General features: G+C 45.4%; 2 long non-coding RNA genes across 19 annotated transcripts; one reads left to right on the top strand and one right to left on the bottom strand.

The window, feature by feature from the left end:
- Positions 1-2,534: 2,534 nt before the first annotated feature.
- On the bottom strand, positions 2,535-4,983 carry LOC125525020 (uncharacterized). The gene is made up of 3 exons (XR_007291109.2): positions 4,810-4,983; positions 3,785-4,011; positions 2,535-2,724 (listed from the first exon to the last, which is right to left on the bottom strand). It is a non-coding gene; the product is annotated as an uncharacterized LOC125525020 (long non-coding RNA).
- Positions 4,984-6,037: 1,054 nt separating this feature from the next.
- Positions 6,038-12,186, top strand: LOC125524169 (uncharacterized). 18 transcript variants are annotated; one of them, XR_015612294.1, is made up of 8 exons: positions 6,043-6,283; positions 6,381-6,741; positions 7,518-7,623; positions 8,020-8,185; positions 8,345-8,642; positions 8,800-8,844; positions 9,862-9,963; positions 11,089-12,186. It is a non-coding gene; the product is annotated as an uncharacterized LOC125524169 (long non-coding RNA). The 18 variants fall into 18 exon arrangements; XR_015612302.1 differs by lacking the exon at positions 7,518-7,623 and having other exon boundaries at positions 6,046-6,283; positions 6,381-6,518; positions 6,622-6,741; XR_015612300.1 differs by lacking the exon at positions 7,518-7,623 and having other exon boundaries at positions 6,052-6,283; positions 11,063-11,202; positions 11,724-12,186.
- Positions 12,187-26,455: the final 14,269 nt, after the last annotated feature.

The following is a 26,455-nucleotide window of genomic DNA, read 5'->3' as shown; positions in this document are numbered from 1 at the left end:
CTCGTCAACAGGCTTCTTGAGGCGCATGCTACAATTGTCAATGGACAAGTCGTGCTGCTGACACCCAAAAAACTCGCCGTGCAAGAAAACCTTGTGCTGGAGCGCGTTGTCGGTGAAGAGGCCATTGAGCTTGGTCCAGACGGCGTGAGCGTCATCCTCGGCAGAGACCACCGTGTGGAAGAGGTGCTTCGAGATGGTGGTGTAGAACCAACGGATGAGAGTGGAGTCGATAGTCATCCACTCCTCATCGTCCTCCATGAGCCGCGAATCCACGGAGGCATCAATGTGATCCCGGAGATTGTACTCACGGAACACGAGGGAGAAGTACGTCTTCCAGGCATAGTAGGTGGAGGTGAGTTGATCGAGAACGACGGGAACCCGACGGAGGATATTGAGATCGCGGATGATGACGGGGTTAGGGCCGACGAACGGGTTGGTGCGGTTGGTGCGGGTGGTCCCGGAGGAACCAGGGGATGCCATGGGTCCGGGAGGGGAGGTGGTGCGGCGCGGCGCGGGGAAGGCGGCGCGGCAAGGAAGAGGCGGCGCGGCGAGGGGCGACGCTGCTAGGGCGGCGGCGCGGTTAGGGTTAGGGAGGGAAGTGCGGAAGCGAGTAGTGTGGGCGTTGGCTAGACACGGGCGGCAAGGCGGTGACGTGGAGACGCAGCGGCAGGGGCGGCATGGTGTGATAGCGGCGGTGATGGAGATCGCGGCGACGGCAGAGGGTTAGGGTTTAGGATCAGAGGTATGATGCCATGTTGGAAACGAGAGTTTTGGCAATGCGACTCGATGTATTGATCGGTGCATAACGCACGTATATATGGGTACAAGGTGGGCCACAACCTCAATTATACAATGACTAGGAGGTGGGCCGAGGTATACAATATACATGCACAAATCATACCGACGAATCGAATATCTCCTTTTGAATTAATTCATCAAGCTTCGGGTTTCCACACTCCTCATCTGGCGAACCCTTCGAATCCATCATTTTGCCTACAAAGCAAATACAGAAAAATGGTTGTGTCGAACACATAGAGAGCAAGTTGCAGTTTGAGAATAGCTCAACGTACAATGACGGTGTCCGAACCGGCGATAGTGTCTGTGGCGGCGAGACTGGCTGGTATGAGTTTTGTGGCGGTGCTGGGGGTGCTGAGGGGTCGGTATGGCGGGGGAGCTAGGGGATGACGAGCGTGGTCGAGGGAGGTGGAGAGGAAAATGGGGAGGAGCATTTGATGCAATGTGGTGGGTCCTGTTTGTTGGGTCCGATGTGGCAGACGTACCCGTGCGCGACTTGGCCTCCCCATATACGCCCCAGAATGTATTGGATATGAGGGGTGCCGGTTAGCCCAAACTTACAGGACCGGTTTTAGGAGCCCGCCTGGGTCATGATATTGAGCGGTCAGTGACCACGCCGTTGGTCCTAGCCTCCTAGGGGGCGCGAACACCAAATCCAACCCATCAAACACCCGCGGACGCGCGGCTTCTGCGGGCACTGACGGGGTACCCCTCATTATGCTGCGTTTGCAGCCATGTACCTCATATCCATGCAACAAATGTAAAGTACGAAATTAACCTACCTGGATCAACGAACAAGCAACAAACCTACTTAAATCGAGCATAATTCGTAGATAAACGGATCATTGGACAACCAAAATAACAATTTCCATTGGCTGGACCGTACTTTAACATACGAGAAAACTAAATAGAATGAAAAAAGGTTGAGGAATCACCATTTCACCGCCAGCCCCTTCCCCTTGTAGTAGATGGTGTTGCTTTGGCCCTCCATTCTTGTGTCGGAGCCGCCGCGCATCCGACTCCACCATCGTCAAGGACTGATGGAGGACGGACGCGAGGAGTGCTTCCTTGGGATCAACTAGCGCGCGCTTGCACGTCACCTCACCGCCGCCTCGCCCGCCGCCGCCCTCTCCCTTGCCCGTTGTCGCTCGCGCTGTGCGGCCCGCGCCTCCGACTCGGGCATCCGAGACTGGCCCAACTCCGACGAGGCCATGAGCATCCAACTGTTCCCGTGGACGCCCTCCGAAGGTGGCTGATGCCCAACTCCGACGAGGCCATGAGCATCCAACTGTTCCCGTGGACGCCCTCCGAAGGTGGCTAGGAAGGGAGGGGCCGGCGTACCTGTAGTGGAGCGGAGCAAGCGAAGCTGCCCTCAGTCCTGCGTGCCGGATGGAAGGACCCGACAACGTCGCCCGCACAGCAACGCCGGGCGAAGGGGGACGGCGCGTCCGAGCATGAGCTACTTCCGCTGTTGTCGCCCCAATCTAGCTGCGATCAGCGCAGTGCGATGCGGAGAGCAAGCACATCCACATCAGAGTCGTCGCTGCCAGAGCCATGTGGAAGCATGAATGAACATGAACAAGGTCACTACTATTTTCATTCTATTGTTTGTCTGCAATGTATCTCTGCTTTCCACATTATGCGACTCAGCAGTGAACTCTGAAATATCAATGACGAAACGCTGCAGGATAGCTTACGCAAACAGTTCAGCGATTTAAGCAAAGAGCTGGAGCAAAAAGGAGGGGTATCAAATGCTGACAGTGCCTTCTTATGTAGTAAAACGCTAACAGTTAGTTCAATCACATCAATACAGTTACATTTGGTCTCATCACACAAGCAAACATATTTACAAAAACAACATTTCTGCCACTAGCTAGACTTGCACTCCGTAACTGCTTCTGCTGGCCTCTTCATGCCATGCCAGTCTCCCTGCCACAACACAAGAACCATGGTCAGCGCTTACAGTATACACTAGCAACAAATTAAAACCTTGCGAATTGAAGACAAGCTCGAGGAATTTCCACCTAGCCGAATCATAGGAATTTTCAAGAATACAGTTTCTAAAGCATTCTTTTTTTCTTCCATACAAGCACCAAAATGGGTGTCGTTTAATACTACTAGTTTCGTGCTAGAAATCGCCAAGAAGGCACAAATTAAACTGCAAGTGCACAAGCGTGGCTGCGAGTAAAATCCAAACAGAAGATATGTGCCGAAGCAAGCAAGACAAAACAGCCCCCAGGCCAAACAAAACTGATATTCATAACCTAACAGACCAGAAGAAAAGAAAGCATAGGCGAAGTGACGGGACGCAAGATCTCAGGAGGTCCACGAAGCCGCGAAAGGGTTGCCCCATTAAAGAAGTGGCTGGCCGCCCCAGAGCGGGAATGATGGGCGAGCGACTTACATATTTGGTCATACCAAACACCAGGTCTTTTGTTTGAAGTATGACTTGTGCATGTCCCTCTCTAATCAGTCCATTTATGATACTCCACTTTCCTTATATAGAAAGGTACCATGGACCGTGGTTGATCTTGTCCTCTTTAATAAAGTGAAACATCACCTTCAGCTCACTACTACGTAGGTGATTCCTTTTCAATTAAATTAAATCAGGGGCGAGAGCTCCTTAATTCGAAAAAAATACTCATGAAGGAAACAGAACTAGCTGGTATATAGAACTCTATGGTTCCTCGGGATGAATAAATAAGGCGGAAGGACAAACTGCATCAAAATATTCACAGTTCACACCAGTCCCCTTACTTTCAAAGGAAACAGACACGTAATTTTTATTTTTTTTTAGTTCAGTACTAAGATCGATTAATCTTCATAGCAAAGGAAACTGCAAATTATCTTCATATTCATAGCGACCAGACTACCAATGTGAACTTTTTAGAAGAACAAAGGAAACTGCAAATTATGTCCATAAGCATAGCGATGAGTACCAACACAAACTTCCAGAAAATGAAGGAATGATCAGAGATCAAAAAATTACCAGCTCTTATGTGGCTTTCTATTCATCATCTTCGTCGTCGTCGTCGTCGTCATCATCATTATCATCATCATCATCATCATCATCAATATAGAATCCTCCATCAGAATCATACACAAGACGCTTATTAGGCCGAGTTTCGTCACCGGAAGCATAGCCGGAGTCGGAGTCATAGTCGTCAGAATCACAGTCGAGGGACGCTGGCCGTGCCATGGCACGGCAAGGAGGATCTGTTTACAAAACATGAGATGAAGGTGAGATCGAATCGAATACAAAGGCGATAAGTAATAAACAATCCACAAAACAAAGAAGCAAGAAATTAGGAGAGAACCGTTTCAGTGTGAAAATCGACCTGGAGCATCTATATCCGGATCCCTATTCCTAAATGTCTAGACGGACAACCCCGACAGTGTCCGGCCCCTATGGGCCGGCCGTGCGTGCTGCCGCCGCGTACGTGCAGCCGTGCGTGCTGGCCTAGCGCCTCTGCGTGCTGCCGCCGCGTGCGTGCAGCCGTGCGTGCTGGCCTAGCGCCTTTGCGTGCTTGCCGAGAACCTCCGTGCGGTGCTGGCCTAGCGAGTAGCGCCTCCGCGTGCGTGCAGTGGCCGAGGCCCTCGCGCTCGCGCGTGCGGAGCTCGACACCGCCGCCGCCGCCGCCCTCGCGCGCGCACGTGTGGAGCTCGCCACCGCCGCGTGCTGGCCAAGGCCCTCGCGCCCGCGCGTGCGGAGCTCACCGCCGCCGCCGCGTGCTGGCCGAGGCCCTCGCTCCCACGGGCGTGGGGAGCTCACCGCCGCCGCCGCGTGCTGGCCGAGGCCCTCGCTCCCACGGGCGTGGGGAGCTCGCCGCCGCCGCCGCGTGCTGGCCGAGGCCCTCGCGCGCGCGCGTGCGGAGCTCGCCACCACCGCCGCCGCCGCTGGTTCCGCGCTGGAGGGCCGGCAGCCGCCACGCTACGTACTCTCGCGGTATAGCACACAACCTGTAGTAGCAGTATGGTTGGATCGCAGGAAAAGTAGAGGGTCTTGTGGCTTACAGAGAGATCGGCGGGGGAGCTCGAGGTTGCACCGGTGCAGCAGGGCGAGACGGGACCGCGTGCGGGAGAGATTTCTTGGCCGGTGCTCTGCGTGTCCGAAGGCGGCAGTTAAGACAGTACTGACGAGGCGGCCGCCTGATGTGTACGCTTTAGATGCTGCCATGTGGTGCAACGCATCGAGAAACGGTCTCCTTTTCTTATCCTCTGATGATAGCTCTCGCCGATGACATGGTGGCCCCACGTGTGAATTGGGACGCAGTACGAGATAGCGACAAGATAAAGAAAAGGAGAAATCTATGCATGCATAAACACGAATGGTCAACGACGACGGTGATCGTGGTTTACGGGAATAACGAGGCCGTGCACGCGGCCGGCGGCCAAGACGGTGTGGGTGGGCGAAGGCAAGCATGCAACGTGACGACACGGCGGGCGACCAGGCGCACGGTGGGCGACGGCGAGGTGGGACCCGGAGCAGCGGATGGTCATGCATGCAACGGGACGACCGGGGTAGCGGGCGAAGGCAAGGCATGACGTGCGGCGGGTGGATGAAGATCGGAGAAAAGGCGCCGTGGCACGCTAACGCTTGGGAAAGAGGAAGATGCACAGATCAGAGCCGTATCGTGGTTATTATGTTGGCCCTGTACTGCCCGGAGATTCCCGGGAACCTTCCTGGATGGTGCTAACCTGACAAATTACCTCGTGCCCCGGAGCATTCACACACACCACAATTTGCGTGCCATTTAGCCTGGTCAGCGCTCGCGTTAATTGCTGGCATCAGCATTCGGTAGGAGTAGTAACAACTAACTACACCAAAGCGCTCGACGCACTCGACCGTAACGTAGCCTACGTCGCCATGGTCGCCATAGTCGCCGCCGCGTTGAGGGAGGGGCGACACGAGCCCGTTGGCGGTGGCGGGGAGGATTACCGTGTCGACGCGTCATCTACGCGGCAGGCGAGGCACCTGGTTAGACTCTTTTTTTTCTGCTCACCTTGCTTTTCTAGCTGTGTGAAAACTTGTTTGAGTAGCACACGCGATCGTGTCAGCTAACTACATGGGCAGATAATAATGCTTAGGGACACAGCAGATTCACTGCATCTCAGGGAGCGGTAGGCACCTGTTGAGGGTTTGTTTTTTCTGGGAAAAACCATGGTCGTTAATTTTCGCAGAGGAAAGACTTGCTTGCTTGACTACACGCACGGTCTGATGACAATTAAACCCATTAACAGTCGCGTGAAGAGCGAACGCTGGGGCTATCCAGGTCATCATTTTACTGTGCCGAAGGGAGAGATAAAAAAATTAAAAGAGATCGATCGCAGTCTCAGATAGGCAGCTCCCTCCATCCCCTTTCTCCTCCTGCTCTCCCGACTCCCTCTCTCTCCACAAATCGCCGCCGCCGCCACCGCCGCCGCCGCCACCGCCGCCGCCACGTCCGTTCCTCCTGGGCACGGCCAACTCCGACGCCGCCATCAACAGGCAAGGCTCCTCCTCGCCTCACTCTACCGATTTGCCACCCTAGCCGCTGTTGTACGCCCCCAGGCGCACCCGCACAACTAACCCTAACCTCTTACAGGAAGGAGATGAGGTCGTGGGGGAGGAAGGAGAAGAGGGCATGAAATTCATGGGGGAATAAGAAGAGGAGGCCATGGAGGTCGTGGGAGAGAGGGCAGGAGGCCACGGGGGAGGAAGAAGATGCCCCCTTGTTTCTGAAGTTGGTCTTCGCCTCAAATGCGATGGCTGCTCCCAGTTGTGATTGGACATTCCTGTTCATTGGTTGCTACTCATATGAGATTTTTTTTTCATTTTCCCTACAGATTGGTCCGATTTGAGCGGATTCTCTTCCTCTTGGTCGGTCCCCTGGATGTGCCTCCCTTGATCTCTGCCTGCACATTCTTTATAAGCACCCTCCTGCGTCTCCGTTCATGGATCGACAGGTCAACCCCTCTTCTCCTCCTCCTTTCCACTCATATTCTGAAGTTGGATGTGCAGTTGTATGGCAATTTGTTTTTGGGATTCAGTATGTTCTGCTTGTCCTGGTTGTTGTGTGTATTGCTGTGCAGGTTGGCCAATGAGGGCTTTCTTTTTTGGTAAAAGCCAAAAGTACTATTCTCTGTGCATTGGATTCTCGTAGCTCTCTTGTATCCATGTTGGCTTGTTTTTAGCGGGGATGTTAAATTTATGCTTTTTGTTTTTTTGTCTGGATCCAGGTAGGGCATACGATTATTGTTCCTTTGTGAATCGAAATGTTGGTGGTCTCGTTCTTTTGTGCATGAAAGGGTGCCATGATCTGAATTTTCAACGTTTGAGTTGAAATTAGTGTTATTGTTACACATGGAAACATATGGTTGTTTGTCCAGCCACACATAAAAAACAGAGGGTTGTTTGTCCAACAATTTTTTTTCACTGTGATGGTTTTACCAGGAACAAATCATAGCCACTATTACATCATGTTATTGATCTTACTGTGTCGTTATATCTGTATACTCTGTCTACGGCCTTTTCGACATTCCCAGTTTTGTTTTTCTATGGTAAATATTTGACTCCTTTCCATGCCTTTTGGCTTTGAATCTGTGCTCATGGTCATGTCTACTGGTATATAGGGCACTAAAAGCCATATGTATTGTTATCTATAGACTGTATCATAAATTTCTGTTTTACCTAGATCTTTCGCATCCTGAAATAAGGTCATATGGTTCAATTGATATTTCAGAAGAGAATTTTCTTCTTTGCCAAAGATTAGCTATTGTCGGATAATTTGCATGTCATGGTGGACATCAGTTGTAAATTGCAAAGGAGAGCTACTAATCTTATTATAGGTGCGGTACATGTTATAACTCTTCAGTGCTTGTTGCACCCATATATTTTCAGAGCAGAGGATATGATACATCATGTAGTTTGGTCACTAATTAATTCATCACTTGAGGTTTATTTTTTACCTCTGGATATGTAGGTTTTGCGTAATGCTTTCCTTACACAACTATCAGCTATGCTTAATTGTGTTTTGCATCTTCCATGCAGCTCGTGCATTGCAGAATTTTTTCATTAGCAAGAATTTTACTTCTCTAGACTGAAAAATTAGTTGACTTGACACTATGTTCATATCTGACCGTGAGATGCCTGATGTTTTATTGCATCCCTTAGTATACTTCTTAATTTCTTTGCTTCCTTTCATATTTTCCTGTAAATTAATTACAGGGTTTATGTTTTATCAGGTGCATGGGCACTTGCCGCTGCAGCCAGAGTTGCCACCAAATCAGATTAGAAGTTTTTCAAACAGATTCCTATATTTTGAAGTGGTTATGCTCATCACATAGCTGGGGTAGATCATGTCTTACTATATAATGTATTTCATCGTGTCTCAAGCTTCTGTGCTTAATGGTGAGACATGCCACATGATCTTAAATATGATCAGTGAAAACTGGAATACATGCTAACATGCACGTTTATCTTGACTTTTCGGGGTTTGATATTCTTGATGTTGTATGAGGAAGGTTTGGTGCAATAAAAGATTGTAATATGTGGCTTCCTCATTTTTAGGTACTGGAGATATATAAACAGGACAAAGTATACAAGTTAGTAATGGGCACTTCAGATGTGATGCCATGTGAGGAAGCCTTGGTATGATACAATAAGAGATGGTAATTTGAGGGAGGTCAGAATCCAAATTTGTAGCTACCTACCCAGGTTACTAAATTCAGTATACTATAAAAATTATGTGCTGCTGTAGTATTTATCTACAATCGAGTATGGTTGTCGGTCTGTTTTTCAGATTACTGCTAGCTTCAGTTGTATTTCCTGGTGTTCCCAAAAACATATGTGGAGAACTCTCTTCCAGGTGATTGGATGTCGCTTAACTATGCTTTCTGCTATTTTTTACAGTATTGCTAATGCCAAACTGTTGTCATTACTTACTGGTGAAATCTAAAAGCTATATATTTGCATGTATATGCGGGTATTTAATTTAACATGATCTGAATATTCTGAATCTGCAGTTCCACACTATGCTTTGCTGGACTACCCATTTATGTTTCCCTTAGGTACATACAAAGTTCATCAATGATGTTTCATGTCGTTTTTGAATTAATACATTTTTAATTCTATTCATTTTTTTCTTTAAGTTCAGCGACAGTTCTTCAAGTCCAGCTACAGATAGATTAATTTTGAGCATGCTATACTAATTTGTTGTGGTGTGGATGGATATTGAAAAATTGAATGATCGATGCTATAACGCAACCCATTTCGGAGTGCCAGACACTCATCATTGCGGTATCCATCCTGTTTGCCCACCGCTTTGGCGGCTTTCTGCTTCTAGAAAATTGTACCTTACCAGGTACTCTCAAAGATCCTTTCCTATACACCTACGAAGGACATTTCCCATCTCAAATAACATGGTTAGTGTCTAAACGCTTTGACAAATGACAACTCTTTTTTTGCGGGAACAAAACTCTTGTAGCTACTTGACGTCATTACAGTCGTGCAAACTGCTTGAGGATTTACCGTCGATTTTGTGCTGCTGCAAAGGGGCCAATGGGTTTAGAACATACTTCTCCAAACATTTGAACTTATCATAATAAATTTGTGATCCATCTCACTTTGAACCTACATGTATGCAATCAACTTCTCTCCTTATCGGTTACGATTTGTGACGACCCAGGTTAAGAAAAATCACCTATGAATGTAGTTACCTATGTATATACTGTTTAGATCCTATCGACATTCAAGTTGGCTGTCTATTCCAATTGCCCACCGCTTCTGCGGGCAACGCGCAGCAGGCCGTGCTTTCGTTCGTATTTTGAATTTCATGGATTTCTACTTCCTGTTTACTGTGGAACTCTAGATGTTATGTCAAGAAAATGTCATTATATGCCATCTATATCGTTTGTTGTTCAGGTCCAAAATTCTTGTTGTATCGGAATTTGTAGTTTACTTGTTTCTAATTTAATACCATCAACAATAGGCTGATTCCTATTTCACATGAGAACATATCTTCTCTGCCTTTTCCCTATTAAAATTACATGGCATCACATCACTCATAAAGCAATATGTTTTCCTAGGTATTCCAAACTTAGTCCGATCACATGGGCGATGGCTGATTGATGGCCTCTGCTTGGTACTACACGATAAGTTGGAACTACTGATGCTCCAATTGCAGCCAGGTATTAGCTACTCTTGCCTACATTTATTCAGTGCACTAATGTTTCTAAGGAAAATAGGGACCTTTATTGGTTAACTATAATGTTCATTACAATCCAAAGAAAGAGACGCAAAACTATCGCTAGCAAAATGATGCGTGATTTGTTTTATCCGGCATGAGATTTTTATATGATAATTCTTGAAACTGAGTTGAGTAGTTTGTCCTATTCATAGCGGGGCAGGGTTCAAATCTCAAGCATGTTTTTTTATTTGCAATGAAATCTGTTTGAGTGCACTTTTTATACATTCCAGCTTCAAATTACATCTGCTCTATAAGAATGCATTTTTTTCGTATTTCAAATTCTAGCTTCACATTATGCAGTTCTTTTGCATGATGCAAACATTGAGGGTATTATTGACACATACACCAATGCCAGTAAAAATTATCAGACATGAGGGGATATTTGACATTACTGTTCTTTGATTCGTGCCTCTCGGCCAAAGGGGATGAGATGGGTTGTGCATAGACTCGTGTTTTACAATTTTCTTTACATCCGTTCATTACATGGAGATCTAGAAATTTGGTTTGTGTGTAGAATTGCTGTTTTAAAATCTTTGATTCGTGACTCTCGGACAAATTTTGTTGATGTTTTGTTATAAATTTTTGTTCCTCTGATTTGTCTCCCGTTTCCTGCAATTCGGTTCCTACACAATCAGTTGCATTCTTATTATGAAATTAATGTGTTGTAGTTTATCAATACCACCTGAATTAGACCATCTGATTCAAGATAGTAGCATACTAGAAGAAAAGTACTTTCTGGGGATCTAGAAATGTTTCACTGGATTATGACTTGACCAGAGATTCAGGGTACAAACACAAATTGAAGAGATTTTTCAAGAACTTGATTATGTTTACCAACTCAAGGATGGTGATTATATGGCTATTTCTATAATGTCGCGCAGTTCAGCGTTCCTCTGGTCGCCCGCTTTATGCCATTGATGTTTTCCTTTTCTATATCTAGAACTGCTGTTTCAATTGGGTTTGTCAAGGTTTGACATGCTTGTGGTGGTTAATATCTAGAATTGTTTCATGAACTAATATTATTTTATCCAAACTTTAAGCCTTTTCTCAATCCTCATGTAAAAAGATGGCCACGTCGGCGGCGCTATGTGGCAACCATATCCGCAAGAACCGCACCCGCCGCAGGTAGGAACGCGCTACTGCACCTCGAGTCACACTAAACGGGGGTGCAACCTATCATGTATAGCTTCAACTCTATTCTCATGGACACTTCTATCATAACATTCAGATACACTTTTCAGGCATTACAAGGTCATATTTGCTCTTTGTAGTTCGATCATTAGTTTCATTTAGTCTATGATTTATCTCATTGGCTTTTGGATTAGTCCAGATTATACTCCTCCTTCCCTAAATATAAGTCTTTTTAGATATTTTAATAAGGACTACACATGGATGTATATAGACATATTGTCAAATGTAGATTCACTCATTTTGCTGCGTATGTAGTCCCCATTTGGAATCTCAGAAAAGACTTATATTTCGGAATGGAGGGAGTATTATTTTAGTTTGGTCATTGATTAAGATTTTCGCTTCAGTATTAATTAAATGAATGGCTAGCTCTCTGCATCGTGTGTCGTACTCTTGCAGTTTCAAAATCTTTGACTCATGGCTCCCGGCCAAAGGGGATCAGATGAGTTGTACATGTCTAATATTTCAGAAGAAGTCTTGCCATCAATTAAGTGCTTCTCTTTGTCTTCATAGTATTTTCAGGTAGAGTACACAGAGGGCAGAAGTACATTGACGGAAATGATGACACCCTTCCACTGAAGTTGACGGAAATGATGACACCCTTCCACTGAAGCTCGCAGACAATCGCTTCCACCGTGAACTGCGACAATCGCTTCATGTTTGAAACCGGCAAGAGGGCCACCATCACGACGGATTGATCATGGTTTCGTCACCATGCTAACATCCAGGAGGGCGACATCTGCGCCTTCCATTTCAAGCGCAAGGAAAGGCATAAGGTCATCACATCGTCTCTCCCTCACCGTCCATCGCATCGTCTCTAGGCATAAGGTCATCAGCAGGATATGTATGAACCGTCTATCGTCTTTAGCTTATCTCAATGCTGTGCTCTATCATTCACCTTGTAAGACTCTGCCCTATCTTATAATATGCACCTACTACCTCTTATATGTATGATGATCGAACACTTTTCTCCTAAGCTTGTGTTAATTGTATTCATATTTTAACAATTGAGGTACTCTAAAACGCATATGCACATTCGCAACTCCACCACCAAGGCAAGTGCGCACAGGATCGCACAAGAGGCGCGCTAGGGCGCGCCCCAGCCTCTAGTTCCTTAGTTAAGGTAGCTTCCTCAAATTAAAAAATACTATATATATACTACTCCGCTCGACGGGATTTCTCAAGGGGCTGGGTTGTCGTCTATGTGGTCTTGGCCGGTGGAGGCACCTCTACGCAACCAAGTCAACCTCCGCAACCACCTCAAGAAACCCCCGGAACCAGACGTGCACTCATGGCTCGTTTGCAGTTTGCGTTCAGGATTGGCACCACGCAGGTCCTCGTCTTCCGAGATGTACAATACAGGTGACAAGCGCTTCCTCCTACTAATCGCTCAGTAGATTTAACGTAGAGAGGGAAACTTTGTAAACTTCGCAGTGCATGAGATTATGTTGCTTGGATATATATACAAATATAATTATGGAAATGCGTTGTTTCATCTGGGATTATGCAAACTCCTAAAGTCAAATAACGTCGGGATGCATGCATGCTTCCAGTCCAAGGTAAGTAAAAGCACCAAGAGTAGGGAGTCAGGATATACTAGTACAAGAAAGATCAATGAAGATGGTGACTGCTACTTACAAAATTAATGGGGCATGCATTTTCAAATATTGAAACGCATGCAGAGTCTAAAATGGGTGACATTGATGTTAGCAGTTGTACATTGTTTATTATTAAGTGGAAACCCCAAGTAGATCCAAAGCTTGTTGTGCTACTAGTCAGCAGTCCATCCAGAATAGAAAACTGATGCTTCTATTTTAAAAGTGGATGTGAGTATGTGACTACAGATGCTATTTGGTTCGAGGCCTTTGCATTATCACATTTTGCTGGGAGAGGATTTAAGGCACGTGGTCCGGCGGCAAACGGATCCTCTGTCGTTGATCTGCTCCAAGATTTGCGTTCCGCTGATGTATTGAATGAGTTCGCTTTTCCCTTTTATGTGTATATAATGTATTCGTATGGCATTGCGGATATGCCTCTTGGTGTGGGTGTCGGAGTCAAATCCGGCTGATCTCGGGTATGGGGTCCCGAGCCAGTGATCTTAGCTTGATGGTAATAGGACAAAGAGGGACACGATGTTTAACCAGGTTCGGGCCCTCTCGAAGGGACCAGCCCCTCTGACGTGCCATTGGCTCACTGCCATGTGTACTCGGGCCAACATGTCAGTGGCCCAACGCCAAGGTGCAGTACGTCAGGGGATCCGGCTCCCTCTCGAAGAGGTAAAATCCTACGTATCGTTTTTATTCTATTGTATTGATTTTGAATGGAGTACAAAGTACATGATGGTCTACCTCAAGATCGTGTGTGTGTGAATCTTGCCCTATGGTCTAAAAACCCTCGTCTTATATAGACAACGGGGGTACCTAGGGCTACATGTGGGATAAATATGCTCATGATTTGAATATGCCTTGAAGTATGCGTCAAGTTTTCGGAGTATTCCATCTTGAGTATGCCGTGGGTCTTGGCAAACATGGCCCATTCTTTGGTTGTCCAAGGGTCCTCGACCTGGCCCATGACTGGCAGGCCGACTTGCCTAGCACCCCTTAGTCCAGGACATTATCCCGTGAAGTGGTCTACAAGCCGAGGACATTGATCAACTCCTTGTAGTGGCTTCATCTTCGATGGCTTCGTAGGCGAGTTCAACAAACTTAATGCTCATATGTTGATTTCATGTTCGAGCTCACCCTTGGATCCAAAGTCCTTGCAAACTGGTTCACTTATCCCTTTCGGCATCTTCCTCTATTCTAACCATGCTTTAGTCCGAGAAGTGATGTACCTCGAATATCCGAGGAACTCCAGCAAACCTCTCCGATAAGTGTTTTTATATTCATCGGACCCGAAGACCCTAACCCAACCTAGGTAGGTTAATGGCAAAGTCTCCTAGTGTTGTCATGGGTATGTCAATTGGGCCGTGTTCTGACAACTTTGACCGAAAACTGGACCGTCCATATGTACTGGAGAACCAAAAGGTTTGCTATTTGCCGCTTGTTGCAGCAAGTTGGCAGAGCGACGAATAGGCGAGCGGCCGACCGACCCAAGTGGACCGGCACATTTGAGTAGATAGCGTGAGTACTACCCATCCGGTTTTCGGAACCTTCCAGAAGATTCCCTGAACCAATTTTTGTTTCTTTTCACCGGTTTTCTGTTTCTTTTCTTATTTCTTGTTTTTTTTTCTCTTTTTTGGGTTTTTCTTTATCATTTTCTATTTCTTTTCCATTTTTTCGTTTCTGTTTTTGTTTCTTTTTTATTTCCTTTCAGATTTTATTTTTACTTTTCAAAAAATGTTCAAGATTTTAAAAAATGTTCAGGATTCCCAAAATTTCTTGTTTTCAATTTTTTCCCCTAAATTCAAAAAAAGTTTGCATTTTTACAAATTTTTTTGGTAATTTCAAAAAAATTAGTTATTATAAAAATTTCTTCAGAATATTTTTGTTCCATTTTTTTGACAACCTTTAGAAGAAATTTCGGTAATTCAAAAAATGGTTCCATTTCAAAAATTGTTTGCAAATTTAAAAAATGTCCGTGTCTTCAAATTTTGTTCTGGAGTTTCAAAACATATTCATATATTTCATAAAATTCTAAAAATCTTCGTGTTTTTAAAAATTCAGTAATTTTAAAAAGGTTCTCGTTTCAAAATTGTTTGCAAATTTTTAATAATGTTAATGTTTGCAAATTTTGTTTCAATAGTTTCAGAAAAGGTTCATGTTCCAAAATTAATTTGAATTTTCTGAATTTCGTTTGGTAATTGAGAAAAAAATTGTTCATGTTTTTGAAAAATAAGTTGCATTAAAAAAACAAGTTTCAAAAAGGTCTGCGCTTTCACAAAATAGTTCATGATTTTTCAATAAATGTGTGAGTTTCTAGAAATTTGTTCACCAATTTGAAAAGTGGTTGTTATAAAACACTCAGTTTTTTTTAATGTTTTCTCCTCGAAATCTAGAGTTGATACTTATTGTTTTGTGCTGTTACTTACTCAGATTTAGTCGCTAGCTCAACTGGTAGTACTACCACATCTGTAGCTGGAGATACTGGATTCGAAAGTTCTCAAGGGTATGTTTTTTAGCGTTACAGGTTCGCGCTACAGTACCAGTTTTCTGTCGGTCGCTAGCTTTCATGGGCCGGCCCAGTCGTAGTTTCGCTGGTGCGTGCATCCGACATTCTGCCGCAAAGAGAGCTCCCAAGAAGTAGACACACCAAATCGTGGGTGCCCCTATGTCTCGCTTTAAGCGAGCACAAGGGGAAGCCTCGCGTCGGGGGTCCCAAATCCCAGTACTCTCGCTTGATTCACTAGACTTGAAAAACAGCGAGCCCAGATGGGCCGGCCCAGCCGTGCAGGAGGCCACGGCCTATTTTTTCCTTCTGTTTTCTGTTCTCATTTTTGCTTTATTTTATATTTTTATTTATACTTTGAAATATTCTACATATATAAAAAACACTCTTACAAAACATATTTGAAAAAGGTTGAGAAACATTTGAAAAATATTGAACAACAATTAGAAAAATATTGAATAAGTATTAAAAATGTTGAACAAGCATTTGAAAAATGTTGAACAAGTATTTGAAATTTTTGAATAACTATTAAAAATGTTTAGCAAATAGTTGACAAATGTTGAATAAGTATTAAAAATTGTTGATTGTGTATTTGAAAATATTGAACGAGTATTTAAAAAATGTTGATTTTTTTCTGATAAAGGACGTTGTTATTAACTCAAAATGTAGCATGGAGCGGATACAAAGCATAAGGAGCGCCACTCGTCCTCTGCATAGCTAAGATGCACACAACCATTGCTACTTCTTGAGCTTGTGTTGGTTTTTACCTTAAAGAGAAAAAGGTGATGCAGCAAAGTAGAGATAAGCATTTCTCTCAGTTTGAGAACCAATGTATCAATTGAGCAGGAGGTACGAACAAGTCCCGAATCTATGCACCGCACAAAAAATCAAACATTTGCACCAAACGCGATAAAGGGGTTACCAATCCCTTCAGGTCACTTGCAAGGATGAGATTTAATAGAGATAGATATAATAGATTACTAAAACGTAAAACAAAATAAAAACAAATAAATTGCAGCAATGTATTTTTGGGTTTTTGGTTTTGTAGATCTGAAAATATATGATAAAAAATAGACCCGGTGGCCATAGGTTTCACTAGGGCTTCTCTCTTGAAAGAAAACATACGGTGGGTGAACAAATTACTGTCAATCAATTGATAGAAAAACACAAAGTTATGATGATATCCAAGGCAATGATTATGAATATAGGCATCATGTCCGTGTCAAGTAGATCGAAACGATTCTGCATCTACTATTATTACTCCACACATCGACCACTATCCATCATGCATCTAGAGTATTAAGTTCATAAGAACGGAGTAACGCCTTAAGTAAGATGACATGATGTAGAGGGATATACTCAAGCAATATGATATAAACCCCATCTTTTTACCCTTGATGGCAACAATACAGTACGTGCCTCGCTAACCTTTCTCTGACTGGGTGAGGACACCGCTAGATTGTGTTGGAAATATGCCCTAGAGGCAATAATAAAAGTATTATTATTATATTTCTTTGTTCGTGATAATTGTCTTTATTCATGTTATAACTGTATTATCCGGAAATCGTAATACACGTGTGAATACATAGACCATAATATGTCCCTAGTAAGCCTCTAGTTGACTAGCTCGTTGATCAACAGATAGTCATGGTTTCCTGGCTATGGACATTGGATGTCATTGATAACGGGATCACATCATTAGGAGAATGATGTGATGGACAAGACCCAATCCTAAGCATAGCGCAAGATCGTGTAGTTCGTTTGCTAGAGCTTTTCCAATGTCAAGTATCTTTTCCTTTAACCATGAGATCGTGTAACTCCCGGATACCGTAGGAGTGCTTTGGGTGTATCAAACGTCACAACGTAACTGGGTGACTATAAAGGTGCACTACAGGTATCTCCGAAAGTGTCTGTTGGGTTGACACGGATCGAGACTGGGATTTGTCACTCCGTATGACGGAGAGGTATCACTGGGCCCACTCGGTAATGCGTCATCATAATGAGCTCAAAGTGACCAAGTGTCTGGTCACGGGATCATGCATTACGGTACGAGTAAAGTGACTTGCCGGTAAAGAGATTGAACGAGGTATTGGGATACTGACGATCGAATCTCGGGCAAGTAACATACCGATTGACAAAGGGAATTGCATACGGGGTTGCTTGAATCCTCGACATCGTGGTTCATCCGATGAGATCATCGTGGAGTATGTGGGAGCCAACATGGGTATCCAGATCCCGCTGTTGGTTATTGACCGGAGAGTCGTCTCGGTCATGTCTACATATCTCCCGAACCCGTAGGGTCTACACACTTAAGGTTCGGTGACGCTAGGGTTGTAGGGATATGTATATGCAGTAACCTGAATGTTGTTCGGAGTCCCGTATGAGACCCCGGACGTCGCGAGGAGTTCCGGAATAGTCCGGAGGTAAAGAATTATATATAGGAAGTGCTATTTCGGCCATCGGGACAAGTTTCGGGGTTATCGGTATTGTACCGGGACCACCGGAAGGGTCCCGGGGGCCCACCGGGTGGGGCCACCTGCCCCGGGGGCCACATGAGCTGTAGCGGGTGTGCCTTGGCCTACATGGGCCAAGGGCACCAGCCCCAATAGGCCCATGCGCCTAGGGTTTCCAAAGGGGAGGAGTCCCACTAGTGGAAGGCACCCCTAGGTGCCTTGGGGGGAGGGAAACCTCCCTTGGCCGCCGCCCCCTAGGAGATTGGATCTCCTAGGGCCGGCGCCCCCCCTTGGCCCTCCTATATGTAGTGGGGGAAGGAGGGCTTTTGATCTATGCCTTTGGTTGCCTCCTTCTCCCTCTCCAACACCTCCTCCTCCTCCATAGTGCTTAGCGAAGCCATGCCGGAGTACTGCAGCTCCATCACCACCACGCCGTCGTGCTGCTGCTGGAGCCATCTTCCTCAACCTCTCATCTCCCCTTGCTGGATCAAGAAGAAGGAGACGTTACGCTGACCGTACGTGTGTTGAACGCGGAGGTGCCGTCCGTTCGGTGCTAGGATCTCCGGTGATTTGGATCACGTCGTGTTCGACTACATCATCCCCGTTCTTTGAACGCTTCCGCTCGCGATCTACAAAGTATGTAGATGCATCCAATCACTCGTTGCTAGATGAACTCATAGATGGATCTTGGTGAAACCGTAGGAAAAATTTTTGTTTTCTGCTACGTTCCCCAACAGTGGCATCATGAGCTAGGTCTATGCGTAGTTCTTCTTGCGCGAGTAGAACACAATTTGTTGTGGGCGTAGATGTTGTCAACTTTCTTGCCGCTACTAGTCTTATCTTGCTTCAACGGTATTGTGGGATGAAGCGGCCCGGACCAACCTTACACGTATGCTTACGTGAGACCGGTTCCACCGACTAACATGCACTAGTTGCATAAGGTGGCTGGCGGGTGTCTGTCTCTCCTACTTTAGTTGGAGCGGATTTGATGAAAAGGGTCCTTATGAAGGGTAAATAGAAGTTGACAAATCACGTTGTGGCTTTCACGTAGGTAAGAAAACGTTCTTGCTAGAACCCTAATTCAGCCACGTAAAACTTGCAACAACAATTAGAAGACGTCTAACTTGTTTTTGCAGCAAGTGCTTTGTGATATGATATGGCCAAAGTTGTGATGAATGATGAATGATCTATATGTGATGTATGAGTTGTTCATGCTATTGTAATAGGAATCACGACTTGCATGTCGATGAGTATGACAATCGGCAGGAGCCATAGGAGTTGTCTTTATTTTTTGTATGACCTGCGTGTCATTGAGAAACGCCATGTGCATTACTTTACTTTATTGCTAAACGCGTTAGCCATAGTAGTAGAAGTAATAGTTGGCGAGCAACTTCATGGAGACATGATGATGGAGATCGTGGTGTCAAGCCGGTGACAAGATGATCATGGAGCCCCAAGATGGAGATCAAAGGAGCTATGTGATATTGGCCATATCATGTCACGTTTATTATTTGATTGCATGTGATGTTTATCATGTTTTGCATCTTGTTTACTTAGAACGACGGTAGTAAATAAGATGATCCCTTACAACAATTTCAAGAAGTGTTCTCCCCTAACTGTGCACCGTTGCTAAAGTTCGTCGTTTTGAAGCACCACGTGATGATCGGGTGTGATAGATCCTTACGTTCACATACAACGGGTGTAAGACAGTTTTACACATGCAAAACACTTAGGGTTAACTTGACGAGCCTAGCATGTACAGACATGGCCTCGGAACACAGAGACCGAAAGGTCGAACACGAGTCGTATGGAAGATACGATCAACATGAAGATGTTCACCGATGATGACTAGTCCGTCTCACGTGACGATCGGACACGGCCTAGTCGACTCGGATTGTGTAACACTTAGATGACTAGAGGGATGTCTAATCTGAGTGGGAGTTCATTAATAATTTGATTAGATGAACTTAATTATCATGAACTTAGTCTAAAAACTTTACAATATGTCTTGTAGATCAAATGGCCAATGTAGTCCTCAACTTCAACGCGTTCCTAGAGAAAACCAAGCCGAAAGACGATGGCAGCAACTACACGGACTGGGTCCGGAACCTGAGGATCATCCTCATAGCTGCCAAGAAAGATTATGTCCTACAAGCACCGCTAGGTGATCCACCCGTCCCACAGAACCAAGACGTTATGAACGCTTGGCAGACACGTGCTGATGACTACTCCCTCGTTCAGTGCGGCATGCTTTACAGCCTAGAGCCGGGGCTCCAAAAGCGTTTTGAGAGACATGGAGCATATGAGATGTTTGAAGAGCTGAAAATGGTTTTTCAAGCTCATGCCCGGATCGAGAGATATGAAGTCTCCGACAAATTCTTCAGCTGTAAGATGGAGGAAAATAGTTCTGCCAGTGAGCACATACTCACTATGTCTGGGTTACATAACCGCTTGACTCAGCTGGGAGTTAATCTCCCGGATGATGCGGTCATTGACAGAATCCTCCAGTCGCTTCCACCAAGCTACAAGAGCTTTGTGATGAACTTCAATATGCAGGGGATGGAAAAGACCATTCCTGAAGTATTTGCTATGCTGAAATCAGCAGAGGTAGAAGTCAAGAAGGAACATCAAGTGTTGATGGTGAATAAAACCACTAAGTTCAAGAAGGGCAAGGGTAAAAAGAACTTCAAGAAGGATGGCAAGGAAGTTGCCGCGCCCGGCAAGCAAGCTGCCGGGAAGAAGTCAAAGAATGGACCCAAGCCTGAGACGGAGTGCTTTTATTGCAAAGGGAAGGGTCACTGGAAACGGAACTGCCCCAAATACTTAGCGGACAAGAAGGCCGGCAACACCAAAGGTATATTTGATATACATGTAATTGATGTGTACCTTACCAGTACTCGTAGTAACTCCTGGGTATTTGATACCGGTGCCGTTGCTCATATTTGTAACTCACAGCAGGAGCTGCGGAATAAACGGAGACTGGCGAAGGACGAGGTGACAATGCGCGTCGGGAATGGTTCCAAGGTCGATGTGATCGCCGTCGGCACGCTACCTCTACATTTACCTACGGGATTAGTTATAAACCTCAATAATTGTTATTTAGTGCCAAGTTTGAGCATGAACATTGTATCAGGATCTCGTTTAATACGAGATGGCTACTCATTTAAATCCGAGAATAATGGTTGTTCTATTTATATGAGAGATATGTTTTATGGTCATGCTCCGATGGTCAATGGTTTATTCTTAATGAATCTCGAACGTAATATTACACATATTCATAGTGTGAATACCAAAAGATGTAAAGTTGATAACGATAGTCCCACATACTTGTGGCACTGCCGCCTTGGTCACATTGGTGTCAAGCGCATGAAGAAGCTCCATGCTGATGGACTTTTAGAGTCTCTAGATTATGAATCGTTTGACACATGCGAGCCATGCCTCATGGGCAAAATGACCAAGACTCCATTCTCATGAACAATGGAGCGAGCAACCAACTTGTTGGAAATCATACATACTGATGTGTGCGGTCCAATGAGCGTTGAGGCTCGCGGAGGCTATCGTTATGTTCTCACCCTCACTGATGACTTAAGTAGATATGGGTATATCTACTTAATGAAACACAAGTCTGAGACCTTTGAAAAGTTCAAGGAATTTCAGAGTGAGGCTGAGAATCAACGTGACAGGAAAATCAAGTTTCTGCGATCAGATCGTGGAGGAGAATACTTGAGTCACGAGTTTGGCACACACTTAAGAAAATGTGGAATAGTTTCACAACTCACGCCGCCTGGAACACCTCAGCGTAATGGTGTGTCCGAACGTCGTAATCGCACTCTACTAGATATGGTGCGATCTATGATGTCTTTTGCCGATTTACCGCTATCTTTTTGGGGCTATGCTTTAGAGACTGCCGCATTCACTTTAAATAGGGCTCCGTCGAAATCCTTGAGATGACACCGTTTGAATTATGGTTTGGGAAGAAACCTAAGCTGTCGTTTCTAAAGGTTTGGGGATGCGATGCTTATGTCAAGAAACTTCAACCTGAGAAGCTCGAACCCAAGTCGGAAAAATGCGTCTTCATAGGATACCCTAAGGAAACCATTGGGTATACCTTCTACCTAAGATCCGAAGGCAAGATCTTTGTTGCCAAGAACGGACTCTTTCTGGAGAAAGAGTTTCTCTCGAAAGAAGTAAGTGGGAGGAAAGTAGAACTTGATGAAGTATTACCTCTTGAACCGGAAAAGGGCACAACTCAAGAAAATGTTCCTGAGGTGCCTGCACCGACTAGAGAGGAAGTTAATGATGATACTTCTGATCAAGCTCCTGCTGAAATTCGAAGGTCCACAAGGACACGTTCCGCACCAGAGTGGTACGGCAACCCTGTCTTGGAAATCATGTTGTTAGACAACGGTGAACCTTCGAACTATGAAGAAGCGATGGCGGGCCCAGATTCCGACAAATGGCTAGAAGCCATGAAATCCGAGATAGGATCCATGTATGAAAACGAAGTATGGACTTTGACTGACTTGCCCGTTGAACGGCGAGCTATAGAAAATAAATGGATCTTTAAGAAGAAGACAGACGCGGATGGTAATGTGACCATCTATAAAGCTCGGCTTGTCGCTAAGGGTTATCGACAAGTTCAAGGGGTTGACTACGATGAGACTTTCTCACCGGTAGCGAAGCTGAAGTCCGTCCGAATTATGTTAGCAGTTGCCGCATTCTTCGATTATGAGATATGGCAAATGGATGTCAAAACAGCATTCCTTAATGGTTTCCTTAAGGAAGAATTGTATATGATGCAGCCGGAAGGTTTTGTCGATCCTAAGAATGCTGACAAGGTGTGCAAGCTCCAACGCTCGATTTATGGGCTGGTGCAAGCATCTCGGAGTTGGAACATTCGCTTTGATGAGATGATCAAAGCGTTTGGGTTTATGCAGACTTATGGAGAAGCCTGCGTTTACAATAAAGTGAGTGGGAGCTCTGTAGCATTTCTCATATTATATGTAGATGACATACTTTTGATGGGAAATGATATAGAACTCTTGGACAGCATCAAGGCCTACTTGAATAAGAGTTTTTCAATGAAGGACCTTGGTGAAGCTGCTTATATATTAGGCATCAAGATCTATAGAGATAGATCAAGACGCCTCATAGGTCTTTCACAAAGCACATACCTTGATAAGATTTTGAAGAAGTTCAAAATGGATCAGTCCAAGAAAGGGTTCTTGCCTGTTTTGCAAGGTATGAAATTGAGCTCAGCTCAATGTCCGACCACGACAAGAGATAAAGAAGAGATGAGTGTCATCCCCTATGCTTCAGCCATAGGATCTATTATGTATGCCATGCTGTGTACCAGACCTGATGTAAACCTTGCCGTAAGTTTGGTAGGAAGGTACCAAAGTAATCCCGGCAAGGAACACTGGACAGCGGTCAAGAATATCCTGAAGTACCTGAAAAGGACAAAGGACATGTTTCTCGTTTATGGAGGTGACGAAGAGCTCGTCGTAAAGGGTTACGTCGTCGCTAGCTTCGACACAGATCTGGATGACTCTAAGTCACAAACCGGATACGTGTATATGTTGAATGGTGGAGCAGTGAGCTGGTGCAGCTGCAAGCAGAGCGTCGTGGCGGGATCTACATGTGAAGCGGAGTACATGGCAGCCTCGGAGGCAGCACATGAAGCAATATGGGTGAAGGAGTTCATCACCGACCCAGGAGTCATACCCAATGCGTCGGGGCCAATCAAACTCTTCTGTGACAACACTGGAGCTATTGCACTTGCCAAGGAGCCCAGGTTTCACAAGAAGACAAGGCACATCAAGCGTCGCTTCAACTCCATTCGTGAAAATGTTCAAGATGGAGACATAGAGATTTGTAAAGTACATACGGACCTGAATGTAGCAGATCCGTTGACTAAACCTCTCCCTAGGGCAAAACATGATCAACACCAGAATTCCATGGGTGTTCGATTCATAACAATGTAACTAGATTATTAACTCTAGTGCAAGTGGGAGACTGTTGGAAATATGCCCTAGAGGCAATAATAAAAGTATTATTATTATATTTCTTTGTTCGTGATAATTGTCTTTATTCATGCTATAACTGTATTATCCGGAAATCGTAATACACGTGTGAATACATAGACCATAATATGTCCCTAGTAAGCCTCTAGTTGACTAGCTCGTTGATCAACAGATAGTCATGGTTTCCTGGCTATGGACATTGGATGTCATTGATAACGGGATCACATCATTAGGAGAATGATGTGATGGACAAGACCCAATCCTAAGCATAGCGCAAGATCGTGTAGTTCGTTTGCTAGAGCTTTTCCAATGTCAAGTATCTTTTCCTTTGACCATGAGATCGTGTAACTCCCAGATACCGTAGGAGTGCTTTGGGTGTACCAAACGTCACAACGTAACTGGGTGACTATAAAGGTGCACTACAGGTATCTCCGAAAGTGTCTGTTGGGTTGACACGGATCGAGACTGGGATTTGTCACTCCGTATGACGGAGAGGTATCACTGGGCCCACTCGGTAATGCGTCATCATAATGAGCTCAAAGTGACCAAGTGTCTGGTCACGGGATCATGCATTACGGTACGAGTAAAGTGACTTGCCGGTAACGAGATTGAACGAGGTATTGGGATACCGACGATCGAATCTTGGGCAAGTAACATACCGATTGACAAAGGGAATTGCATACGGGGTTGCTTGAATCCTCGACATCGTGGTTCATCCGATGAGATCATCGTGGAGTATGTGGGAGCCAACATGGGTATCCAGATCCCGCTGTTGGTTATTGACCGGAGAGTCGTCTCGGTCATGTCTACATATCTCCCGAACCCGTAGGGTCCACACACTTAAGGTTCGGTGACGCTAGGGTTGTAGGGATATGTATATGCAGTAATCCGAATGTTGTTCGGAGTCCCGGATGAGATCCCGGACGTCGCGAGGAGTTCCGGAATAGTCCGGAGGTAAAGAATTATATATAGGAAGTGCTATTTCGGCCATCGGGACAAGTTTCGGGGTTATCGGTATTGTACCAGGACCACCGGAAGGGTCCCGGGGGCCCACCGGGTGGGGCCACCTGCCCCGGGGGGGCCACATGGGCTGTAGGGGGTGCGCCTTGGCCTACATGGGCCAAGGGCACCAGCCCCAATAGGCCCATGCGCCTAGGGTTTCCAAAGGGGAGGAGTCCCACTAGTGAAAGGCACCCCTAGGTGCCTTGGGGGGGAGGGAAACCTCCCTTGGCCGCCGCCCCCTAGGAGATTGGATCTCCTAGGGCCGGCGCCCCCCCTTGGCCCTCCTATATATAGTGGGGGAAGGAGGGCTTTTGATCTATGCCTTTGGTTGCCTCCTTCTCCCTCTCCAACACCTCCTCCTCCTCCATAGTGCTTAGCGAAGCCATGCTGGAGTACTGCAGCTCCATCACCACCACGCCGTCGTGCTGCTACTGGAGCCATCTTCCTCAACCTCTCCTCTCCCCTTGCTGGATCAAGAAGAAGGAGACGTTACGCTGACCGTACGTGTGTTGAACGCGGAGGTGCCGTCCGTTCAGTGCTAGGATCTCTGGTGATTTGGATCACGTCGTGTTCGACTACATCATCCCCGTTCTTTGAACGCTTCCGCTCGCGATCTACAAGGTATGTAGATGCATCCAATCACTCGTTGCTAGATGAACTCATAGATGGATCTTGGTGAAACCGTAGGAAATTTTTTTGTTTTCTGCTACGTTCCCCAACAGATTGAACCTAAAACTAAGCACCTCTCCCATTGCAAGAAGAATCAATCTAGTTGACCAAACTAAACCAATAATTCGAAGAGAAATACAAAGATATTTAATCATGCATATAAGAATTCAGTAAAGCCTCAAATAATATTCATAGATAATCCGATCATAAATCCACAATTCATCGGATCTCGACAAACACACCACAAAATAATATTACATCGGATAGAACTCTAAGAACATCGAGGAGAACATTGTATTGAAGATCAAAGAGAGAGAAGAAGCCATCTAGCTACTAGCTATGGACCCGTAGGTCTGTGGTAAACTACTCACGCTTCATCGGTAGGGTAATAGAGTTGATGTAGATGCCCTCCGTGATCGAATTCCCCCTCTGGCAGGGTGCCGGAAAAGGCCCCAAGATGGGATCTCATGGGAACGGAGGCTTGCGGCGGCGGAAAAGTATTTTCGTGGATGCCTCTGATGCTTTGGGAATATTTGGGAATTTATAGGCCAAAGATTAGGGTTAGAGGACTCCCGGGGGGCCACAAGCCAGGGGCGCACCCCCAGGGGGCGCCCTGAGGGCTTGTGGAGCCCTCGGGACTCTTCTACCTTCCTCTCCAAACTCCGTGGATGTCTTCTGTCCCAAGAAACATCACCGTGAAAGTTTTATTCCGTTTGGATTACGTTCGATATTCTTTTTCTGTAAAACTCAAAAACAAGGAAAAAACCAGAAAATTGGCACTGGACTCTAGGTTAATTAGTCTCAAAAGTAATATAAAATAACATATTAATGCATATAAAACATCCAAAACAGATAATATAATAGCATGAAACAATAAAAAATTATAGATACGTTGGAGACGTATCAAGCATCCCAGAACAGTCTGACAAAAAATATAAAAAACGACAAAGTGGCAACAGTAAAGCCATATGAGATCAAAACTATGCCTATG

The sequence above is a fragment of the Triticum urartu genome, chromosome 7A, assembly GCF_056163025.1.
Source record: "Triticum urartu cultivar PI428250 chromosome 7A, HENAU_Tu73, whole genome shotgun sequence".
In the NCBI taxonomy this organism is placed as follows: domain Eukaryota; kingdom Viridiplantae; phylum Streptophyta; class Magnoliopsida; order Poales; family Poaceae; genus Triticum; species Triticum urartu.
This window is presented reverse-complemented; position numbering and strand designations above follow the sequence as displayed.